General features: G+C 47.8%; 1 protein-coding gene across 1 annotated transcript in view; it reads right to left on the reverse strand.

The window, feature by feature from the left end:
* LOC308149772 (receptor-type tyrosine-protein phosphatase N2-like) overlaps positions 1-10000 on the reverse strand; it is a gene marked incomplete at both ends in the record, with an annotated part of 180364 nt that overhangs the window by 101299 nt on the left and 69065 nt on the right. The window lies entirely within an intron of this gene.

Consider the following 10000-nt stretch of genomic DNA (forward strand, 5'->3'; position numbering starts at 1 on the left):
CAGCTCCCACCCCCCCCAGGACCCACCTACCCAGTCCCAGTCCCCCAGGACCCACCTACCCAGTCCCAGTCCCCCAGGACCCACCTACCCAGTCCAAGTCCCAGTCCCCAGCCTCATCCTCCAGCCTCAGCCTCATCACAAGCTCAAACCTCAGACCCAGCCTCAGCCCCAGCCCCAGCCCCCAGCCCCAGACCTCATCCCTAGCCCTAGCCCTAGCCCTCAGACCCAGCCTCCTCCCCAGCCCCCAGCCCCAGCCTCAGCCCTAGCCCCAGACCCCAGCCTCATCCCCAGCCCTAGACCTCAGCCACAGCCTCATCCCCAGCCCTAGACCTCAGACCCAGCCTCATCCCTAGCCCTAGACCTCAGCCACAGCCTCATCCCTAGCATTAGACCTCAGCCACAGCCTCATCCCTAGCCCCAGACCCCAGCCCCAGACCTCAGCCCCAGCCTCATCCCTAGCCCCAGACCTCTAGCCCCAGCCCTTGATTTCTTGGTGAGTCACCCCTCTCCCTCTCTCTGCTCCGAGATGGAGTGATGAGAACAGGAGGGGAGGACAAGGGGATTGAGTGGCTGTAATCAACTGAAGAGGACCAATCAATCCTCCTGTCTGCCTCGCTTCTCATCAGGCATCTCCGAGGCCCACTGAGAGGTCTAGACTGTGTTCTCATCAGGCACCTTTGTGACTCACCTAAGCGGTCTGGATTGTGCTCTCATCAGGCGTCTTGGTGGCCCACCTAAGAGGTCTGGTTTGTGTTCTCATCAGGCATCTGTGAGGTCCACTAAGAGGTCTGCGTTAGGCTTTTCATCAGGCATCTCTCAGGACCCTGAAGAGGTCTGTCTGGGTTATCATCAGGCATCTCTGTAGCCCACTAAGAGTTCTCATCAGGCATCGCTGAGGCCCACTACAACTCTCTCCAAAATAGTCCTACCTGACGCACATAACTGCAAGCAATCATCTCTGATTCTACGGGCATGTGGGGGCAGGGGCGCCGCTAGGGGGGGGTTAGTTAGTAAAAGTAAAGAACGAGGAGAGTGACAAAAAAGGGCGACAGCTCGTCACAAAGTAAAAAAAAAAAGAAGGGTATTCATTCACAGACCTTCTTTTGGGGCCCATAACATGTAGGCTATCTAGACAACATTGTGTGGTTTAGTGACCTAATCACTGCGTGGATGATCTAGTTAGCTCGCTATAGCTAATTAACATTAACTTCAAGTAAAGTTAACTTACAGTGCACTGTCAGTATAATTTCAGTTAAATGTATGAGATGAGTGCAATTTTGGTCCAAATATAGGTTATTAGAGCTCAGTGAATTTGTATCCAGCAGCTATGCACTCTTGCTATAGCTAGCTAGCTAACTAGTATAATGTTACATGCTAATCACGTCATGCACAGATGCAGCTTCAGGATCAGGACTCCTTCCTTCAACCCACCTCCCAGTTGAAGGAGAAGGAGGTGAGCAGTAGGAGTTTGGGGTTAACAAACATATTTTGAATATTTTAATGTATGCTGCATTACCATGCAAGCATTGAATACAACTTTAGCTAATATTCATATTTAGTAACTTTCTTCCAGTAATTGCAATAACATTGACCACTGGCATCTTAAGAATATTGTTAGCTAGTTAGATAACATTTAAGTTAGCTAATCTGGTGTAATGTATGCATTATTATGTTAATACTATTATAGGACATATTGGGCCAGTTTCACAGACAAGGCTTAAGCCTAATCCTGGACTAAAAAGCATCTTCAATGGAGATTTTACATTGAAAGTGTGATTTAGTCCAGGCCTAGGCTTAAGCCTTGTCTGTGAAACCGGCCCATTATGAATTATGTACCTATGGATACTCCATGCCAGGACCCTCTTCAAGCAAGGCAGCACAGCAATTTGGCTTCATCACTAGATTTCAAGGATCGTATTAAAGATTTTGCTACTAAGAAGGCCCAGCGTTTAGCTTTGATTTGATTTGATCTCTTTATTATCTTGAATCGTTGTGCATTAGGCTAGATATAGTTTTTAGCTCTCCAGGTATACTATTCCACAGTACTGCCGCAGTGTAAAAAAAAAAATGTTCCCATTTCCCATCAATTTTGCTGGCACCATGTCTGTGTTGCTCCCTCTTGTATAAGACACGTTTGTCTTTGTGTGAAACAAGCAATGCTGAGTCAGTAAATATCTCTCTGCTGTAATTCTTCATTGATCTAATCCTGACAGTATTATGGCCAACTGATCTTTACAAGATCTACATTTATTTAGACACAATACCACCCCATTAAAATTATATTTTTACTTTTTGTGTGATTTATACTTTTATAATTGGGTTCCAATCTTCATTTAATTATACTTTTGTCCTTGTGTTGTTCAAGTCTTAATTTAATAAGTTAAAGAATGTTGAGATTTCTTTGCTGAATTGTTGATTCCTGTATTAACTGTAATTTTAAATTACATTTACAAAAGATGTCCATCATTGGATTTCTTGCAGTGCATCAATAGTTCATCAACTTCAACTGGGTTTAGGTTGATGGGTGGTTTAGGTGGGGGGGGCCCAAAATGATATTCTGTCATGGGGCCCAGAATCTCTAGCGGCGCCCCTGTGTGTGGGGGGGGGGCTCTCGGAATGTAACGTCCAATGGAATTGCGAGCGCGTTCTCCCATCGCTCCATCCAGACCGGCTAATCGCAAATTCTCCAGACCTCCGAAGGAGACGTGAGAACATTCACGTCATTCGGAGGTAGGATTACACAGGACACAGTGTCACTGTAACCTCTCCACTATCCATACGTAACTACCCTGTAATAACTGTAGTGACAACATTATAATAACATTGTAATAACATGTAGTTACATCGCCATAAGTACGCACAGGACATGGGTGTTCCGCAGGTACGTGGGCAGACCTTATGTAACGTCTCGGCGATGAAACAAGGCTCGTAATAGCACGACAGCGCTTATGCAAATAGTTACGGAAAGAAACGCCCCCGTACTAAAGGTGATGTCATCCCGCGTTTAGCATTCATTGACACATCCCACATGCTCCCATTCTAGACACGGAGAGAGAGAGCAGACAGCACAGTGGAGCGGAGAGAAGAAGCGTTTTCCCTCTCTCCCTCTATCTCTTTCTCTCTCTTCATCCCCTTCTCTCCTCTCTCTCTCTTCATCCCCTTCTCTCCTCTCTCTCTCTCTCTCTCTCTCTCTTTTTCTCTCTGCCAGCAAGTTGCTTGAATGATGCAAGAGTGATGCAACTGTGAAGCCAGCAGCTCTGAGGCCATCTGTAAGAGGTCTGACAACAGAGTCGGCAGGAGGGGGGGGGGGATGAAGTGAGAGAGAGGGTGGGTGAAAAAAAGAGAGAGGGCAAGAGAGAGCGAGTGGAGAAGAAGGGAATGAAGAGAGAGAGAGAGAGAGAGAGAAAGAGAGAGAGAGAGAGATGCCAGCTGCGGGAGTATAGGACCCTGAGAGGCCCTGCCAACCTGCCCGCCTTTGCCCGGGTTGTGCTGGCTGAGTACCATGACTCTCTCTCTGAACACACTCCGCTCCAAACACACACACACACACACACACACACACACACACACACACACACACACACCTGTGATCCCCTGACACCACAGCAGGAACCACAGATGCTCCTTAAAGCTCTAGAGAACAACACGCAGCCTCCCCTTCCCTTCCAACCCTTCCCCCCCAGCCCAGCCCAGCCTCCCCTCCCACCCTCCCTCCCTCCAGCCCAGCCTCCCCTCCCTCCCTCAGCCCAGCCTCACCCATCCCTCTGAAGTCAGCCCAACAAACACATAAAGGTGACTCTGAACCCGGGGAGGGAGAGAGAGGCTTAGTTTGGAGCGAGGGACCCGTCTGAGACCCGCGATGAAACGGCACTCCCAGCTCTGTGAGGCGAGGTACAAAGACAGACAGCCAAGCACCTGTTGTGACTTGAAAGAGGGCCACTCCAACGACGATGTTCAGCCGACCGCAAACACGTCCCAAAAGAACATAGCAACCGATAAACATCGCGAAACCGCTTTATTTTCCTCCTTCTTTTGTGTGTGTGTGTGAAGTGAGTGGGGGTTGGATCATTTTCAGTTTTTTCCCACAGCATCTTAGAGACGGTAACGGTGAAAACAGCGAAAACCTAATTTCTTCTCTTTTTTGGGGGTTTGTCAGTTCATTTTCCCCCCAGATTAGTTTTTTCTTCTTCTTCTTCCCCACAGCATCTGAGAGACAACAGGGAGAGAGAGAGGGAATCCTGCATCGAGTGTCCTCCCGCGCTCGGTGGGAAGGGCTCAACAGACTAACTCGACTGGCATTCTACTTGAACAGGTCCTGTAGAGGTTTCAGTGAGTGACTGTAAAGTACAGGGTTAACGTTGCTAGGGGTGACAACATCGCAATCTCCGTGGAGACGCCGAAAAGGTCACACTGGAACCGATCGATTACAAAAACGACATAAACACCTCACGCTTATTGTATGTTATCTGTGTTTCTTTTCTCCACAATAACCTGTGCTATCTGCTAACCGCAGACGGAGCCAACGGTTGACGGAGACGAGCGTCTGTCCGTGTGTCCGTTTAGTTTTTCCGACTCCTTTCTTTCTTTTCTTTGGGACAAAAAACACACAAAATTGTCGGGTCGTCCGTTGAGCCAGCGAGGCTTCCGTATCGCGTCGCTGGGTTGCTAGCTGTTTGCTCGCTAGCTTGTTTCAAAAGTCACACCCGGATTCCGCCGTTCGAATCGGATCGTCATTTCATACGTATACAGGTGTTTTTTTTGTGGTTTTTCACGGGGGCCTAAGTCAATGGCCTCCAATCCGACAGAGCCAGGAGGTGAACTAAGGCCTTCCCCTTAGTAAAGTAAAGGGGAAGTTAGGTAGAGAAACCCCATTGGTTTCACTGTAAGACCCAAGTAATTACTTCTGGCATTTTGACAAGTGAAGGTCAGAGCTGTCCCGCTATAAAAGACAGATCTATGCTAATCCAGTCAACCGGAGGAAGAGGAAAAGAAAGCGGAGGAAGGGGGTAAAAAAATAAATAAATAAAAAGACGATAATACAGATGTCTTTGTAATCATCACAGGAATCAGGGTCTCATTTCAACGCCAGAGTGCATGATGGGAATATGAAGCGGTGATCAGAAATGACTCAACGGTTTATAGAGGGAGGAGAGAGGGACAGTCAAGGACAGGTTGAGGTTATGGGAGTCTCATGGCAGGGAGAGAGAGAGAGAGAGAGAGAGAGAGAGAGAGAGAGAGAGAGAGAGAGAGGGAAAGAGAGGGAGGGGGAGAGAGAGAGAGAGAGAGAGGGGGATAGAGAGAGAGAGGGAGAGGGGGAGAGAGAGAGGGAGCGAGAGAGGGCGAGAGAGAGAGAGAGAGAGAGGGAGAGGGAGGGAGATAGAGAGAGAGAGAGAGAGAGGGAGAGAGACAGAGAGAGAAGAAAAAGAAGAAGTGGTGTTAAAACTGACAAATAGAAAAGCAACAACGCCTTCCTAAGAAAATGATCCACTATATGATGTCATCCGTGGTCATTCATTTTGTGTATATCTAGCTTTAAATCACAGATCTATTTATTTGATTACCCCTGATCACGTCGTATGGGGCAAATGGACATTTTCATGTCATCTTTTTGACGACAGTGTATACATCTTCTTCCCTAAAGACACTGGCATGGTGCTGGTGACTCTGAATTACAATTGAGTTAAAAATAAGTGGCTCTTTATCAACACACGCGTGGGCATCTCATTAAGCCAGAGGCTGTGTGTGTGTGTGTGTGTGTGTGTTATGTTATGTGTGTGTGTATGCCTCACACACAAACTCCCCCTCCCACACAGTGATGGACAGGCTGGTGTGTGTGTGTGTGTGTGTGTGTGTGTGTGTGTGTGTGTGTGTGTGTGTGTGTGTGTGTGTGTGAGTGAGTGAGTGAGTGATATGGCTTAAGTAAAGTCACTGCCTCTCAGCAGGCCTCCTCCTGCTTTAAGTGCTAATTGTGACCCTGACCTCCAGCCTATTGTGGGGGTCCCGTTCTCACGCCCGCCACGCACCACTGGAAGTGGCCTTTGGGCCCCCCCCACCCCCCTGCCACTGCCCCCAACCCCCCTGCCCCCCACCCCCCTACCCCTGCCCCCCACCCCCCTGCCCCCCACCCCTGCCCCCCACCCCAGGCCTGACAATAGGGGTCGTCACCCCGTGGCCCACCTTCTTGACACCCCCCTTCGTTGACACCGGCCCTCGCTGGCCCTCAGAGCCTCTAACAATGGCAGGGCGCGCGTGACAGACGCCCTGCACTCAGGGATCTATACAGACGCACACGCACACGCACACGCACACGCATACACACACACACACACACACACACACACACACACACACACGTGCAGCAGCCTCAGCACCATGCTTGGGCCGCACCCATTTGTGAACAAGTCACACACACACACACACACACACACACACACACACACACACACACAGGAGGCCTGGCCCGTATCGATCCAGCGTTGTTCCTAGCCAGAGAACTGATGATGCTGAGGTAAGGCCTGGCTCCTTTTGTCCAGCAGGTCAAATTATTTCGACGGTGCCTCTCTCCCGTTTCTGACCATAACAAGATTAAACCATCTGTCATTGGCTGCTACGATAGAACCCGGAAAATCTCATCGTGCCGTTTAAACGCAATAACAAAAATCTAATGAAAAAAAGGAAAAAAAGGAGAGCACATCGTAATCGATAGTTTCGTCCCGGCCGCTTAAAAAGACAAATGCCAAAGCCAAAGGTACGTTTAAGAAGAAATTGTAAATGATGATAAAACGAGGCAATTACAACGCTACACGATTCCGTAAACTAGCGGTGTTGGGATAATCTCTGCCGTGGGAGGAGGTGATATTTTCGTTGAATATGACAAATGACACTTTGAAGACGGCGCACACACACCCACGCCGCTCGCCACATCGGAGGTAAGAGGCCGCAATGTTTCATATCAGACACATTATGTCAAATGTTCGCATGAATATCAATCCCGGCTCATCTATGATCCTTCAAAACCACTTAGTATCATGAAAGAGGACACACACGCACACACACAGACACACATGCACGGATGCACACACACACACACACACACACAGACACAGACACAGACACAGACACAGACACAGACACAGACACAGACGCAGACGCACACGCACTTTTATGCTAATACGTTGTTTTGAAGGGTCATTGATGAGCACGGATTGATATTCATGCAAACAATTGACATAATGTGCTTCACACACACCAACAGGCGCGCACGCACACACACACACACACACACACACACACACACACACACACACACACACAATAGCACTTAAAAGAGAGAGTGGGGAGGGAGTGCCATTGCATAATCAGTCCCAGGCAGAGTGAGTGAGTGTGTGTGTGTGTGTGTGGGGGGGAGCTCAATTATCCAACCTGTCATCAATAGAAGAAGAAACAAGGTTAGCTATTCATGTAAGCTACTTTGACAGAGCCAATTTCCCCTTGCAGGTGACGAGGGGTTGTCTGGTGCTGGAGCTGGGCCCGGCCCTGGATCATTAGGAGGGAACACACCCAGCTCTCTCAGGACTGACAGCCTGCCTAATGACACACACACACACACACACACACACACACAGGCGCAAGAGCACACACACACAGGCACGCACACACACAGCAGGCGCACACACACAGGCACACGCACACACACAGTCGCGCACACGCGCGCACGCACACGCACACAGGGTTTGTTCTCCCCTTCATCAACCCGTCGCCTCATTACTGCTCCAACTCACTACTGAGGCTTCTCTGATGTGACAGACACACACACACACACACACACACACACACAGAGACCCATGAGCTGGGTGTTGGCTAAAGTGTTACCAAAGAGACTCGAATAATCAAACAATAATAAGCCAAACGTCCAATATTTCAGATAACACATGCAATATACCTCCATGAAATCTATATCTATATATTCCCCTTTAGGTCTCAATACTGAAGCTACAGGTTCCAGCAGGGTTCTACTGAGGGAGAACCCTGCTGGGAAGAACCCGTTTGGATCCATATCCTGCAGAACCATGCTGGGTTCCATCTAGAACTCACTGCGGGAAAGGCTTCTTGGAACCCCAAAGAGTTCTCCCACAGAACCTTTTATTCTCAGAGAACACATGTACAGTGTATGTTAACTACCATGAGCATCCACTAAAACACACCCAAGATGTGGAACACCCTTCCACCAGCCATCTGATGCTTGGATACTCTCAACACATTCCAGACCAGACCCAAGATGCATCTGTTCAGACTGGCTTTCCTACAGCATGGCATGGGTCCTGACTAACACTGTGCTATGGGCTGCCTTTTTGATACAGATCTTTTCTGTACAGTGTCCTTGAGTTTGAGAAAGGCCCTTTTAAATAAAATCTATTATTATTATTATTATTATTATTATTATTATTATTAGCTCAGACTCGTTCTCTGTTAAAATGCGGCTAGTCGTCATGGTTTCAAACCACATCCTGTCCTTTGAGGTTCTCTGACCGCGTGTTTCTGTATGTCCTTCAGCAGCGCACGGTGGTGATTGGCTGATGGGTCGGAGGTCATGGGTGAGGGGGTCAGGGGGTCGTAGGGTAAAGAGGATTACCATTGGTGCTTTTCCTCATAATGCTGATGGATGTCATTGCCACTTGACACCTCCCCCTCTGCTATTTCTCCCATCCAGGGGAGGCTGGTGGAGGTAGAAATCGGAGGACGGACTCATTGTGATGCATGGGACTGAATGGTTTCATACACACACACACACACACACACACACACACACACACACACACACACAAACGTTTGATACCATTCCTTAATCTCTTCCATCCATTAGAACAAGCCCGTCCTCCGATTTCTACCTCCACCAGCCTCTTTACCCACCATCAATGCTATTGTGTAGGTCAGTGGTTCAAACCTTTTTGTCTCACTACCCCAAATTGACATCAATCATTTCAGGTTGACCCCCAACAACTTTTTGCAGGCTACGCCAACACACAATAACAATGTCCAAGTGTACTCTAATCACCTGAAGGGGAGGTTTACCCCAAATCCATGTTCATGTGTATTCCTGGTCAACCATAATGCATGGTCTAAAACTATCACCATTTTACTTAGAGAGGGCGAAGTCTGTGTTTACTTCCTAAAACAGTCTCATATATGTGACAGCACCTGGTGAAACCAGGAACAAGTCGCCAACCAATCAAAATATTCAGACTTTTATTCTGAAAAATGTCAATAAATGTCAACGTTGTTGAAAATCAGTGACACGCTTGCTATTCGAGCCAAAACATTGCAATGCAATGGACTCAGTGAGTAATCCCCACTACTCTCGGTTGGTGACTTGTTCCTGGTTTCACCAGCTGCAGTCACAAATCGTTAGAACGAGACAGATGGGTCAGATGAGAGTTGCTCCACTCTAACCCAGCTCTACTATGCCAGTGATTCTCAGAGAGCAGCACGCGTGAGCTCTGGCACTGTTCAACAGAAAGGGAATCTTGGGAGTTGTCTCAAATGGAACATCAGGACTGATAAGGGCATTCAAGGCAAGATATCTTAGACTCAGAGATCAAAACATGTTCTGAATGTGTCTACTGTTGGATAATGAAAACAACAAATGCACTGGATTACAGGGTCAAATTCAGCTGTAAAAGATGCTCTCATTGGTTGGATTTGAAGGCCAAAAAACTGCAATATAGGCTACAGGTGCAATACACAGACCATGTTTGTCTTTATGCAAAATACAATTGTTTGTGTTATTTATATTAATATTATATTCATCAAATCATAAAGGTTTGTTTTTTCTCAGGAGAGGCCCATTTTAAATTAGGGGAACCAAGTTTGGTCATGCTGCCCATGCACGTAAATGTGACATGGTGTAGTGTTTTGGTCCGCATGTCGGCAACCAATCAAAATGTTCAGACTTTTATTTTGAAACACGGAAATACATTTCAACGTTGTTGAAAATCACAAC

Source organism: Nansenia antarctica (assembly GCF_963989245.1).
Source record: "Nansenia antarctica genome assembly, chromosome: 2".
NCBI lineage: Eukaryota > Metazoa > Chordata > Actinopteri > Argentiniformes > Microstomatidae > Nansenia > Nansenia antarctica.